Source organism: Peromyscus leucopus, chromosome 18, assembly GCF_004664715.2.
Source record: "Peromyscus leucopus breed LL Stock chromosome 18, UCI_PerLeu_2.1, whole genome shotgun sequence".
Classification (NCBI taxonomy): domain Eukaryota; kingdom Metazoa; phylum Chordata; class Mammalia; order Rodentia; family Cricetidae; genus Peromyscus; species Peromyscus leucopus.
This window is the reverse complement of record NC_051078.1, coordinates 27,163,169-27,178,100: the sequence shown is the minus strand read 5'-3', so window position 1 is coordinate 27,178,100 and position 14,932 is coordinate 27,163,169. Positions and strand designations below refer to the sequence as shown.

The 14,932-nt window shown below is 34.9% G+C and overlaps 1 protein-coding gene across 1 annotated transcript in view; it reads left to right on the top strand.

The window, feature by feature from the left end:
* Rassf9 (Ras association domain family member 9) overlaps positions 1 to 14,932 on the top strand; it is a 32,530-nt gene that overhangs the window by 13,656 nt on the left and 3,942 nt on the right. The window lies entirely within an intron of this gene.

Below are 14,932 nucleotides of genomic sequence, written 5' to 3'. Positions count from 1 at the left end.
TTACTAATGTGAAGAATTTATACTCTTGACATATTCTGACATTTTTTGTCCCCACATTCCCTAAACTTTGCTTTTATTTTTTCTTCAGTTCCTTTCTATTACCCGACACATTACCACTTCGCCATATAATGACATCTTCCCCTCAATTACCTTTCTTACACAAATACAAAGGGCAATCTATAATCACTCTCTCTGGTCTGTCACTTTCCACGAACTGTTTAACTCAACACAAAGTGACTGCCACCCCCACTCATTCAAAAAAGAGACAACTTTCTTCTCATTGTCAGGCATCTTCTAATTGCCAAAGTCAGTAGTCATTTTCAGAACTCATGTGACCCGGCCTTTGATAATGTGTTGGGACTTCTTCTTCAAGGTGTTCTTGAAGCCCTCTCATTCTTGACTTCTATGATGCCACTGTAATATGGTCGTTTCTTCTTCTTTCTTTTCTTCTTCTTCTTCTTCTCCTCCTCCTCCTCCTCCTCCTCCTCCTTCTAGCTTCCGCTGCTGTCAAATTTCCCATAGACCTTGTGTCTTCCATACTTGGAATGTGAAATCCATAGAGCCACCAGTACATTGTAGCTCCTTTTAAAAATATTAATATTTCTTCACTCCTTCAGTAGGCCTTGCTATGACTTAAAAAAGTAATAAATAAATAAAAACCAATGTGATAAAAGGCATCCTATGGAAATAGATAGAGGCTTTTAGCTTCCACTCTCTTCCTTTGGAATGTTTCTTGAGACATGTGTTTGATGGCAAACCTGCCATGGTGTACTGTTATGGAGAGAGAGGTGGACAGAGGCACCATACCGTCAAGCTTCAAGCTACCATTCTTAGGAAGGACCTTCTGCTTCGAAAGCATAAACATTGTTTGGGGTTGTCAAAGAGGAAGCTAATGCTGGAGGTCCAAATATCTACAACCATCAGTAGAGGCAGCATTCAGGTTGGGTAGCTTCCCTTACAGTAAACATGCTCTGTTCTTATGAAATATTTTTCCATAAAATACAAATGAATAAGGAAACTACTTTCTAGGTAGAGGCAGAGTTAACCCTGGGGAATACACATTAGAATGGGTGAAGAGATTTAATATTTTCTCAGGGTTTTGTCTGGTAAATACCACTGTTAAATATTTACATTTTGATTGAAATCAATTTCCGGAATCCAAACTGTGAGCTCAGTTTACTTAACCCCGGGTAGTCCTCAATGCACATTCTTCTCACACTCCCTTCCCTTTACTGTTTATGGGAATCATGTTCCATACCTACACTGCAGCCCTGGAATGTCAAGGGCTCTCTTCTGCATGACTCCTTTATAGTCTCACTCAAAAACTTAAACGGACATTACTGGAGCATAAAACTAGTAACTGTGTATACAGGCAGATGCCAAATGGTAATGTTCAAAGCGACTTTTTTTTCAGCATTTGCCTTGATTAATATTTTGCTCTCCTGCCTTGGTGAACTCTAATTCTCAAAATATTTTAATCAAAAGACTAATAATCTATGTTTGGAGGAGGTTGTTTTGTAGGCTTTACGCTTCATTTAGAAAACTACTGATTCGTATTTTCTCTGTAACCTCAAGAAAGATCTGGGTTACTTATGGGGGAAGGGTCAGTGTTTATCTCTTATGATAACAGTGCTTTCTGTAGAGATGCTGTAGCTAGTGTTTGCATCACACTGAGCCTAGTTATCCCAAAAGGGATTGTGGGTCAGAGCTGTCTCACTTGTTTGTGCTCCATTAATTTTAACTTTTATCACATTCCATTTTGTGAGTTTGTACATGGGTGTGTGTACTTTTAAATAGTCAATGCAAATCATCATTTTATCCTAACTATTTCTAACTCATGTATAGTATATTTGCCTGACTTAAAACACCTTTAGTTTTTCAGAGATAGTACTGAAAATATGAAAACAACTGGCCCTGGTGGTGCATGCTTTGATTCCAGTACTCTGGACACAGGCAACATGGATCAATCTCTATGAGTTCGGGGTTAGCCTTGTCTACACAGTGAGTTGGCCAATTGGGACTGCACAGTGAGACCTTGTCTTGAAAGAAAAAAAAATTAAAATAGAAAGGAGGCAAGCAAGTGAGCAAGAAAGACGGGAGAGTGGAAAGAAGTAAAATTAACTTCTCAATACAGCTCTTAAATACTGGGAAGAATGGAGGAATGTATCCAGTTCTAAAACTTATTAAAAATAAATTGAACATTTTCTAAAACATACGAAGACCGACAACTCACTTCAGGAGTATTAGTCAACATGTAAATGTTTTTTTTTTTTTTTTGGTTTTTCGAGACAGGGTTTCTCTGTGTAGCTTTGCGCCTTTCCTGGGACTCACTTGGTAGTCCAGGCTGGCCTCGAACTCACAGAGATCCGCCTGGCTCTGCCTCCCGAGTGCTGGGATTAAAGGCATGTGCCACCACCGCCTGGCTCATGTAAATGTTTTAAAATTAGTAGCGCATCAGCATGTTTTACAATATCAGATTAAAAATCATGTTATTTTTCACACACAGTATCAAGGATTATCTTAATTTCCTATTCAATGTTCTGTGAGAAGGCAAATGACACATTTCCTTTTTTTGCAGTAAAGAAGGCAGCTGAATTTGTGTGCAAAAAAACATTTTGTACAGATCATCAATTATCTAAGATGTGCCTAGAATACCAAATAGTTTCGAAAGTATTAAAAGTTTGTGTTTATCTTCTCCTGAGTTTACAGGGAAACACTTAGCATCTTAAGTGCTCTCAGAATCTCTAAAGCAAAGAATTTCCTTCTATGTATTCATGACTAAGCAAAAGTTCTGGGAAGGGCTAGGTAATAAATGTCTTAGAGTTTGTGAACCATCAGATCTCTCTCAGTTAATTAGCTTTACCACTCCACAGTGGAAGAAACCAGGGACAGAGTGTAAACGAACAAGCATACATGTGTCAATAAAGTGTTATGGACACTAATATTTAGTCAGACAATTTCCATGGGTTACGAGATCATTTTTCTCCTTTTAAGAACATTTACAAATTTGAGAAGCACTTTTAGCTCCAAGCATTGTCTCTTTCACTTGTTAGATCCCAATACCAGCAGAGATCATTGTTCTTTAGGAAAATGTACTGACAGATATAGGACAGAATACCATGCTGTAAGAAGAGTTCATTTAAAAAGGATAGTCAATATGATGAGAAAATATAATTTTGAATAAAATAGGTATATGTGAAATAACCTGTACTTATGCCTCTGTAAAATGGACATAAGAGAAAGACAACGTTACATTGTAATGAGGATTAAATCATTAAAAATGCCAAAATTATTTGGAACAGCGCAGTCAGAGCTCATAGCGAGAATCCATTAAGTGTTATTATTACACTGTTATTTGGTTAACGCCATCACAGAGGTGCAGAAAGGCTATGAGGAAATTAACACCTTTGCATATAGCTTTTACTTCCCAGCTATATGACAATTTCCTGAATAGAAGAGTCAGTTTGTCATCTTTGTTTGTTATTGGACAAGTCTCAAGCTTCTGATGTTCTTGCCTCTGCTTCCTGAGTGCATAGTCTTCTCAGCATTCCAGCACCTTCCTTAAAGTTCAACTAAAAATTAATGCATTTTATAATAACTCGTTATTATATGCTATGTTTCAAATGGGTAGAGTATTTTGGAGTAACTAATAAAATAAAAATGGACTAGTAGACTTATGAACATTTTTTGTTTGTTTGTTTGTTTTTTTCAAGACAGGGTTTTTCTGTGTAGTTTTGGTGCCTGTCCTGGGTCTCGCTCTGAAGACCAGTCTAGCCTCGAACTCACAGAGATCCGCTTGGCTCTGCCTCCCAAGCTGCTGGGATCAACAATGTGTACCATCACCATCAGGCAAAAAATACATTTTTTAAATTGCACATTTAATATTTGACCTTACCGAGTTTTACTTACAAATTTCTATGTTGCTGTCATGCCCTCTATTGTAAAGCTAACTGGTCTTAATGTGCACAAGCATACACATTTTTCTCATAAAATGATAAAACTGGTGCAATGTGTCAGATAAATTAATCACAGTTGCAGGCTGACAATCCATAGTGCTTGGGAAAAGTGCTATTGAGTTAAGAATTATAAACTTCTAGTCTGAAAGTGGCTGTGACATTTCAATTGTTTTTTAGCATCCAATTATGTCATCCTCAATACTTTAAGCTTTATAAGTGGAATATATCTGGGTTTCCAGCCTGAAAACCAATTTATAACCTCTGGCATATATCTTAATTTAATGAACTTGTTCTTTATCAAAAGGAATTCTGTGTTCTTGGTGCTAATGAGATGGATCAGCCGTTAAGAAAGTGTACTGCTCTTGCAGAGGAACTTGAGTTTTATTCCCAGAACCCATATCAGGCAACTGACAGCTGTCTATAACTTTAGCTCCAGGGCTTGTGATGCCCTACGTCTCCATAAGTACCCGTATTCATGTGCCCATACCAATATACAGACACACATGCAAACACACAATTAAAATTAATCTTAAAAAAATAATTCTAAGTTCTTTAATGAGTTAAAGGTTTTTAGAGCAATATGTTTTTCTACAACTTATTGCCGTGTTTGAGTCTGTGCTAAGTAAGCACATTATAATTCTTTAGTTCCTTGCACAATAATTGTTTCTGAACCTTGTCATGTAGGTTCATTCTGTTGTTTATTGATGTGTTATCATATGAATATGTACCTGGAGCTATTGAAAGATTCAAAACCTAATCTTTATTTATCATGAGATTTAATAACTGATTTTGGTGGAATAAGGTGAGAAAGGCCTGTTTGAAGGAATTTCATAACTGTCATGGTCATTTAGCTTTTTCTTGCTCACAATAGTTCAAAAATTGAACTATTATGGGTCACTAAAATCTGTGATTTGGGCTAGCAGTGTGACTTGGTGGATAAAGAACTTATTGGATAATGGTGGGGACATGAATCTGGAGCTCCAGAACCCACATAAAAGCCAGGCAAGTGTGGCAGCCAATTGTCATCCCAACACTCATGAGTCAGAGGCTGGGATTCCCACGTAAGCTAGCTAGGTTGTCTAGCTCATGGGAACCCTGCCTCGATAAATATTGTGGAGTTACTGGGGAAGGCATCAAGTGATGTCAACCTCTGGCAAGTGGGTGCCCATGCATCTGCACCAATGTGTACTCATACAGATACAAAATGAAAATATCTGTACACAAACTCACCAAATACGTGCCAAAAATGTTTTCTGCTGCATGATTCCCTAAAATTAATATTTTTATAAAGCATTTAGCTTGTGTTTTTCAGAATACTGGTTACATAACGGTAAATAAGATATTCAACTCTGCATGTCAGGGGTTATTCATTCATGAATTAAACCAACCACAGATCTAAAGTATCATAAAAACAATTGCATCTGTAATGAACACAGACAGACCTCTCATTCCCCTTCTCTACACAAGACAGTTGATATCTTTAATATCTAGGTGTTTTAGAATGATTTAAAGACTATTATAAGAATTGCAAGATAATTGTGTAAATACTGTACAATTTTACAAAGTGGCTTACACATCTCTTTATTTTGCCATCTTTGAGCTAAGGGATCCAAAAACCAAGAACTATCGATACTGAGAAGTGATTAGATGTTGTGATGATAGTGCTTTTATTTTGTTGCTTCCTATGCATTTAAATTGCGCATTGTTAATAGGGTAAAATAAACTATGGAGGAGTTCACATGTTTTCTTTAATTGGAATTCTTCAAATACCTCATGGGAATTTATTCTATCACATATCTTTTTAAATCTAGGAAGACATTTTCCACTTGCTTATGGAATGGGAATTTTGAACAAAAAGCATTTATTTGTATTCTACTTCCTAGAAGACTACATTGTGACATTCTCTTACCTTAACCAAAAAGACTGACAGTATCCAAGTCAGAAACTCTTGCTTCACATCCAACAAATAAAGGCAAAAATAATTAGTTGTTTTTGTTTGTTTGTTCATTGGTTGTTATAGTAACTGATGTGATAAATTAAGATAGGGTTAGGTCCCAGGGAGTTTGGGAGATGGACTCACTGGATAAGGCATTTGCTCCTGTGCTTGATACTTGAGTTCTATTTGTGTGACCCACAGGTTGGAAAATATTGGAAGAAGTGACCTGACTTTGGCCCATTGTCCTCTGTCCTGCAAATGTGTAAGGTGTTGTAAACACACACACACACACACACACACACACACACAATTAAATGAATAAATAAGTAAAAATATTTTTAAAAGATCATATTATATTCATGATATCTTTTGAATAACAAAATAAGCAATGCTACATTCATTGTAGTTTTATTGCTGAGATGTTCCAAGAAGGTTGTGGCTGATTGATTTATCTGGTCCTATCTAACATTCTTACAACTCAATAGCCACAGGTGAGAAAAACTTTGTATTATTTCCTGTAGTTGTAGCTGGATATTTCCATTTCATCCTATAGACACCACAGGAATTTTGTCTTGTCTGCCTCTTTCCATAAATTTTGAGAGCTTGGAAATTCCCTTACCCATAATCTTGCTTGTTCATTCTGTCTAGGGCAGGCTAGATTTTAGGAAAAGTGTCAGAGATCAATGCAATGATAATACATACCAGTGACTCCTACCACAGCCAGCATTCATCCAGGTGGCCTTGTTTATTCCCAGAACACTGTACCCACACATCTCCTTTCACCTCACAACCTACACTCCATATTTACTAGCCTGATGTTCTTTCTCAAAGAAGAAGGAAGCTTTGATTAAATATAAGGTGTAAAACCAGGGGTTTCTATCAACTAAAATAGTCTTATTTTGAGTGTGTGTGTGTGTGTGTCTTTAGTGTATTTTGACAGCATACAAATGCAAATTCATATTTCTTCCAATCAGCTAATTAAGTCGGTTACTTTATGTTATATTTAATAGAGGGCTAGCATTCATCAACATTTGTATTTGACTGTGTGAGACTCAATGTCTCCTTTGTTTTCTGCTTTTCATACATTTTTTTCTAGGAGATTCCATAGAAAATGAAAAAAAAAAAAAAAACAGGCCAAAGTAAAGCTCAGGTAAATTTTTAAATCTATAAGCCATTTAAGCTAGGATTTCCTAAACATTTTCCACTCCTAACTACTTTTTGAGCCCCAAAATTTTATATGATCCAAATCTATCAGTATTCTCCATATTTGTAAAAGTCAAATGTTTACTGACAATAAATCATAGAGATATTTCACTTAAAATATTATTTTCTATACATTGTCTATATTAAACTATTTATTAAAATATATTCAAATTTTTACACTAATAATATGGATGTGATTATTTTTACCCTAAAAATTAAAATTAAGTAGGGCAGTGGTGGCACATACATTTAATTCCAGCACTTAGAAGGCAGAGGCAAGTACAGCTCGGTGAATTTGAGGTCAGCCAGGTCTACAAAGTGAGTTCCAGGACAGCCAGGGATGTTAAACAGAGAAAACCTGTTTTGAAAAACCAAAAAGAAAATAATAATTAATTTTTTTTTAATATTTGCATAGGATGCAGAGTATACATCTCAGGTTTGATAGGTTTTTAGTTATGATCATCAATGCTGACAGGGCAGTTTCACATAAACACATCATATAAAATGGCAGAAGTATATTTATGAAATAGTTCAGAAACTGTTAGAAAGTCTGTCTTCACTCCCAAGTCAAAATCCATATAATTTTCACGAAATTGAAGTCAGCAACTCAAAGAGGAAAATTTGAAACTGAATATTCTAATGCAGTCCAATGCAAAGATATTCTTTTCTGATACTTACGTGCACAGTGATTTTGCTAGGAGTGTATTAAAGTTATTGTATTTCTAAAAAAAGCAAACTTTCTATCTAAGGTAAAAAAGAACCCATTACAGTTTGGACCACTCATTAGTGTTAAATCTGAGCCAGGTGTCTCTCACAGCAATAACTACTGTTGTGTGGGGTGACACCATGCAGGATACCTAGTAAGCTTGTGTGTTCAGAACCAAGACTATAGTGAAGCTGTACAACACAGAGCCTATAGCCAGAAACACCTTAGATCCATTGTCTGCTTTATTCTAAGTAATTTGGGGTAAATTGCACACTTAAAAAAAAAAAAACTTTGATTATTGCCATTTTTTTTTTTAACCCTTGCCTTCAGTTACCTTAAAATCAATATGGAGTCTTGATTCACATTTGAAAGAGCTATGCATTAAAAAGTGTCATTATTGGCATTTTAGACCAGACAGTTCCTTGCTGCTGCAAGGGACCCTTTTGTGAATTTTAGGATATTGTATTACGGACCTCTACACAGTAGATGTTGAGAGTGTGTGGCAACTGATGTGTAACTAAAATTGTCTGCAAACACTGACAATGTATTCTGAGATGTAAAGTAACCTGGTGTGGAAGACCATTCGAAGAATCTTCTGGTTAAAAAATAGATTGTAGTAATAAGGAAGAAATAGAGAACTGCCTTTGGGTATCAGTTAGGACTAATGTGTCCCCAATGCTTCTCAGCTTACTGTCGTTCAATAAGATTATCACAGTTTTCAGCACAAATGTCACTAGAATAAAAGACCTGAAAAAAAGTTCTGAATTTCAAAAATAAAGACTTGTTCTACAGAGGCTCAAGTGACAAAGACATTTTATTTCAAACCTGCCCTGTGCATGACAGCTAAATTGTATTCATATCATACTTTCCAGGCTGGCCTAAGAAAAAAAGAATTTTTATATAGCGTCTATAGAAAGATGTTTCCTGAATTCCAAACCTTATTATAACGTATGGATTACACCGCAATGTTAAATGTAATACTTGATTGACAAGGATACTCTATGAAGTAATTATCTTCAGTTATTTCTACTGATTATTATTGTTTTGAAATTTGGTTCTCTATGGAGTAAACAATTACACGGGTAAGTTTTAGGTATTCGCATTCATCTATATTGTTGTCTGCCAGATTCTTTTAAGAAAATCTGCTCTTTAATTCTCCACACCAGCTTCAGTGTCTGGTCCATTTGGATGACTAAAAACTAATGTCAGTTCATCCATTTGCCTTCATCTTCTTCAGATTTACATGCAGCACCTTGTATAAAGACATAATTTAGGGGTCTTCATTTGGCATTGTAATGCCATGGATAATATTTCACTTAATTTTATTTTATAGCTTCAAGACTTAAGTTTTTAAATTTATCTTCTCATGCTTTTTTCACAGCAGTTATTCAATGGAATGTTTGATAGTGTGAATATTGAATATCCAAGCCCACCCGTATTAACTGTGTAAAATTTGTGGCTCTAAATTTAATTATTAGTGAGTGAATATTTTGTGTTAGACATAACACTCAATGTTGTACATTCAAAAAAAAAGAATCATATAATTATATTGAAAGTGACTCTTTATAAACAGTGCTAAGCCACTGGGATGCAAACAGCAAGTTGAAGTGAATCATTAGGCTATGAGATATTTTAAATTAAAAAACATTAAAGTTGGTTGTAATGTGCTTAGAAACTGTTAGTTTGTATATAAAGTGCCCTACAAATGTATTTGTGGCTCTAGTCATTAAAAATTCATTAGATTGTGAGGGTTCTAATTTCACCTATACCACATTATGAATTCATAGATATTCTGATATATAGATTTATCAGAATCATATCTGATTCTAAGGAACAGATAGAGGCAATGGAACATTTGGGGCATGCTCTTGATGTTTAGACCTGGTCACCAGCTCTTTCCTCTTGCTCACTACCTCTTGGCTGTGATAAGATGGGTATTTCTGCTCTGCTGATCTTTCTCCACCATGATGATTTACCTCAGCAGTTCCAAGACCTAATGGAGCCACCTGACCATGGATTGTAGTTTCTTAAACTGTGAGCCAAACTGAATCCTCCCCAGCTTGAGCTGTTTTCTCAGGCATTCTGCCACAGCAATCGAGTCTGATTAATGCTCTCCAAAACAACCAAAACCAAAACCAACACAAACTATACTCTCATATATGTTATAAATGTAAACATTTTTTTTTCAGATGACAATGCCCTACTACAGTAGCCATGGGTTGCAATCACTACAATTGCATTCACTAGATAAGCACTATTTATTACATTGCGTCACAAACCAAGTTATCACACTAAGTTTGTATTTTCAACCTTTTGTTATGTATATATTTGTAGATAGCATGGCTTTCGCCAGATAGCACATTTCTAAAAATTGGCATGCTAGGTCTGAACTCCAACATAAACTAAAGATTAGGAAACAAGCACTACTTTCTAAAGTTTTGCTGATAATTTTTTTATCAATATCAGATGATTAAATTTTGCAATATTCAAAGGACACAAGTATTTTTTAAGAACCTATTAAGAATTCTAATTTGGTTTAACGGTTGTGGATGTTTATTTTGATTGTTTTAATCTTGATTTTTTTTTAATTTTATGAAACACTAAGGATCATCATTATTCTACAACAGTCTAGCATTTGAATATACTTAATATACTAAGGAATTTAGAAGCAAAACTGTCAGTAATAGTGTACTCTTTCTGACCCAACACCTGGTTCCCATAGTGTGCCAGAGACAGTCTTGTAAATCATTCCTGTCTTTGTACTATATACAGTTCCAATAGAAAAGGAGATTAGGAAATATTTGTTGAGTGGGTGAATAGAAACTCAGTGAAAGCAGGATCATAAAATAACTCATTTTCAAAATCCTAAGCCAGCTACAAAATATCCTTTAGACATGACAAAACATATGAAAGCTGTGAAAGTTTTACTGCCTAAATTCAGTAATAAGCGGTCATTCCATTTAAATGTGCTAAGTCAAGTTGCAGAAGTTTTAAAAAATTACTTTGATTGAATAATGACTGTAAAAAATACCCCCAAATATTTAGTGATGGTTGACACTGGAAAATACATAAACATTGGTTGGATGTTTGAAAAAAGATATTTTTAAAAGGCTCAGACACAAAATATTCAACAGTAACATATATATTTTTATAGAGGTGGCACTGAGGCCCATCCACAAGAGTTACAGGGGTAAGACAGATATAAGTAGTGAAATATACGTAAAGTAGGTCACATAATGAGAACCACCAACACATCACTGTGGTTAGTGGCCTATGCACCCAGCTTTGTAACTGACAACATTCAATACTATAATAAATGTTTTGTATTATATCTTGTAGAATTATGAGTAATCAGTACAAAAAATACATGGAATGGTTTATTAAAAAGACATACTGTAAAAATAAAACTGGTATTTCAAAATAAAAAAAAATTAGCTCAGAGCCAGTGAGATTATGAGATTATAATAAAGTCCCCAATTGTTTTGTATGTAATATGGAATAAATAAAATTTTCTTCATTGCCTGTAATGAACATTATTGCAGCTTGATGGCCAAAGCTAAAGATTATCCACCTTTTGGGGCAGCGAAAATTCAGTGTGTAATAACTTGATTCAAAGTAGGAAACATCCAGTTGGTGTAGGAGTGCTGGAGATGTTGGGCAATGGCCATGCACATCACTATGGCACTTCATAAAATGCATTCTCTGCTCCCTTTTTAACAGTGTCATTCATACTTCTAATATAAGGCTCAAGAATGCATTAGGTCAGGTGACAACCACTATGGAAGACGAGAACTAAATACAAAGAGAACAGCAATGGCTATGTTTTGTTTGTTTGTTTTGAATATACATGTTTTGTCAACTAATGGAGATATCCAAGGCAGCCAGAAAATCTTCACTACTGTGTCAGCTTAGAAACATGAGTAGTCTTTTAAAAGTATTATAGAAGTTCACACATTCCTGCACACTTTCCCCATGGCTGCAAATGAGAAAAGTCCTTCTAGATTATTCGAGTGCTTTGCAGTGACTATGAGTCGATTTTTCTCTTAAGATAATGTTTTAATGATAAAGTTCAATAAAAATAGCACATTTTTTATTCAACCCACATCTCTAAAGCATCCAATTAATGAACTTGGAATATTCTCATGCTTTTTTTTTTTTATTTGTGAATTGAAATTGATAACTGCTGCCCCTAGAGAATTGTGACAAGTGAATGATTTAATGTATGGCAGATATGAGAAGAATGCCTGGAATATTTCAAATTTTTTATATTTCATTGCTATGATTTCTAATATTGTATTTTTAAATTTCTTATTTTATTTGTTTTGATGTATTTGTAGGTATATAGGGCTCTGTGTGTGAGTATGTGTGTGTGTTTATGTGTGTGTGTGTGTATGTGTGTACATGCCACTGAAGGCATGTGGAGGTAGAAAAACAATTTGTAAGAGTCAGTTCTGTACTATAAAATATGGATTCTAGCCGGGCGGTGGTGGCTCACGCCTTTAATCCCAGCACTGGGGAGGAAGAGGCAGGCGGATCTCTGTGAGTTCAAGGCCAGCCTGGTCTCCAAAGCGAGTTCCAGGAAAGGCGCAAAGCTACACAGAAAAACCCTGTCTCAAAAAACCAAAAAAAAAAAAAAAAATATGGATCCTGGGGGTCATTAAACTCAGATGGGCAGCTATCTTGCTGGGCCAATATTATGTATATTGAATAGATTTTTGCAAACCCCAAACATTTAAATAACTAACTTAAAATTTTTCCTTTTTAAATATCATAGCTATTTGTACTATCATCTAATGTTGATAATTAAGACAAAACTCAAGTTTATATTTTATGTTTTTATGAAAAATTATGTGTAATAAGGTGTAATTAATCAAAACTGCAGAATGAGTTACTGCTTTTAAAATCATCAAAGCTGAAGTAATCTATGCCTAACCACAAAGCATAAAAACATTTACAGTAATTTTGGGTATTGTATGTACAGGGCTAAAACTCTTAAAAGTATAGATTTATTTACAGCTAATTTATACCTAATTTCCATGACACAGATTGTAATTGGTCTTTACAAATTTCTTTGCAAACACACTTCTTTTTATTAAGAACATTGTTGTGCATTTTTTCTCTACTAGTAAGAATATAATGTTTCTGTTGTTGTGAATTCTAACACATTTTGTGTGGCACATAATTAGCCAATGAACTATAAACATAGACAAAATACCACATTTCTTTTAAAAATATCTTATTCAACATGATTTACTAAGTGAAAACATTTTGGAAGATAATTGTCAAAATCCAGTATAGATTTTGGCTCATGCTATAAAATTCCATAGTTGAATATTTCATTTTACTAAGACTTCTGCTAGGGAATGATTTTGATCTTTTATGGTTCTTAGTGTCACTGATTTTCTTCTTTATCTCAGAAGTCAATAGCTAAAGGGAGATGTGTATTCCACATGAAAGAAAATCCATTGAATAGTATTAGTGAGTTTTGCTAAACTTTACATTCTAAGTGCTGAATGAAATAGTAACAATGTCTTTGGTAACTTCTTCATTGAATATATGGCTCAGGATTATTACATAAAGTGATGAATGAATTTGCCTTAGCACGCACAGCAAATCTCTTTACACTCATACATTTCATGGCATCATAAATCACATTGGAGTATAAATTATATCACTTGTTTGCTAGCGTTCTTTAGAAAGGTATTGTGAAAGACACAGTCCATGTGATTTACACTCACAATGGAAATAAGATTTTAACAGTTCTCCAGGGAGAGTATTAGCAATTATGGAGTTCCCTTGCTTTTTAACTTAAGAAAACTATTTTTATCCACCTCTGGACAAATACTCTTTTATATTTTAATTTACATTTGAGTTCACACAGGGGTTTCTGCCATATATTTGCAGTAATAAGAGGCACTTAATGTAACTGGACACTTTATGTAACTATGGACTTTAGAAATATAACCTTAAGGAAGTGATTAAGGTTGCATATAATCATATATTCAAAAATAGAGTGTAGCCACATATGGCCATGTGCCTTTTCTATGTCTTGTCAGAGGATACCACTATACTACAGTGGGATTTTTATCAGAAAGAAGTCTTCATTAGATGAAATCCCTAGGCCTTGTGCATGTAGAACAGTGAGCCATAATAAAACATTTGTTCACCTTTAGAAAGTAGTCTGTTTCAAGTAATTTGTTAGGTTATATATATATATATGCCATTAATAGCAAAAAGAGGAAATGCTATCAAATCTATGGGCATGCATACTCTACCTCAAATCTCTTTCTAATGTTTCTGTGTCTAAAGCAATAATCCTGTAGACCATCATCTTTTCATCGTTTACCCAACACTGTTGTATAGGACAGGCAGGTGAAGGAAGCTGGTCATTTAAGGCATGTCTTTGGGACCATGATTCTTTCCTGTCGGGACTCTGTTTTGTTTCTTATTTATCACATTACAAGCTGTCTCTTCTGTCTGTTTCCTGTCTACTATATTCCCTGCTCCACATGCCTCTTACCCTACCCTGATGTTCTTCCCAAGTGTTTGGAACCAAGTACCAGAAAGAAGCCTCTGAAACTGTGAATGAAGCCTTCCTCCCTTGAGTGGTCTATGCAAATGCAAAAAAAAAATTGACACATGATACTACTTTTGTAACAGATTCCTGTATAACCATCTTATTTGTTCATTGCTGTTCCTGTTTGTGCTGTAATATCAGCCATGCTTGTGCAGAGTTGGCATAAGAATTTGCTCAAGGAAAAAAATGACTGCATTGAATATAGAACCACAGAGTCAACTATTTTTGACTCTATGTAATACCTAATCTGACCCTTTCTACCTTTATTTACCTGTTTTTACTTTAATCTTAAGACTCCAGCATAAAGGGAAATGTCTCATCCCATGTCTTCTTTTGTCTGTCTGTCATCATTGTCACAGTATCAGTTCTGCCAGCATGGCAAGACTAATTTTAAAAGATTAAATAAAAAAAAAAAATCACTTCAATTGTTTTTCAGTGACAGGTTGCCCTTTCCATAAACAGCTAAAAGGGACAGTTGAATACAAAAATCTGATAGTTTTGCGTTCATGCCTTAGAGAACACCTTCCTATTCTGTAGTCACAACCTCAAAGTAT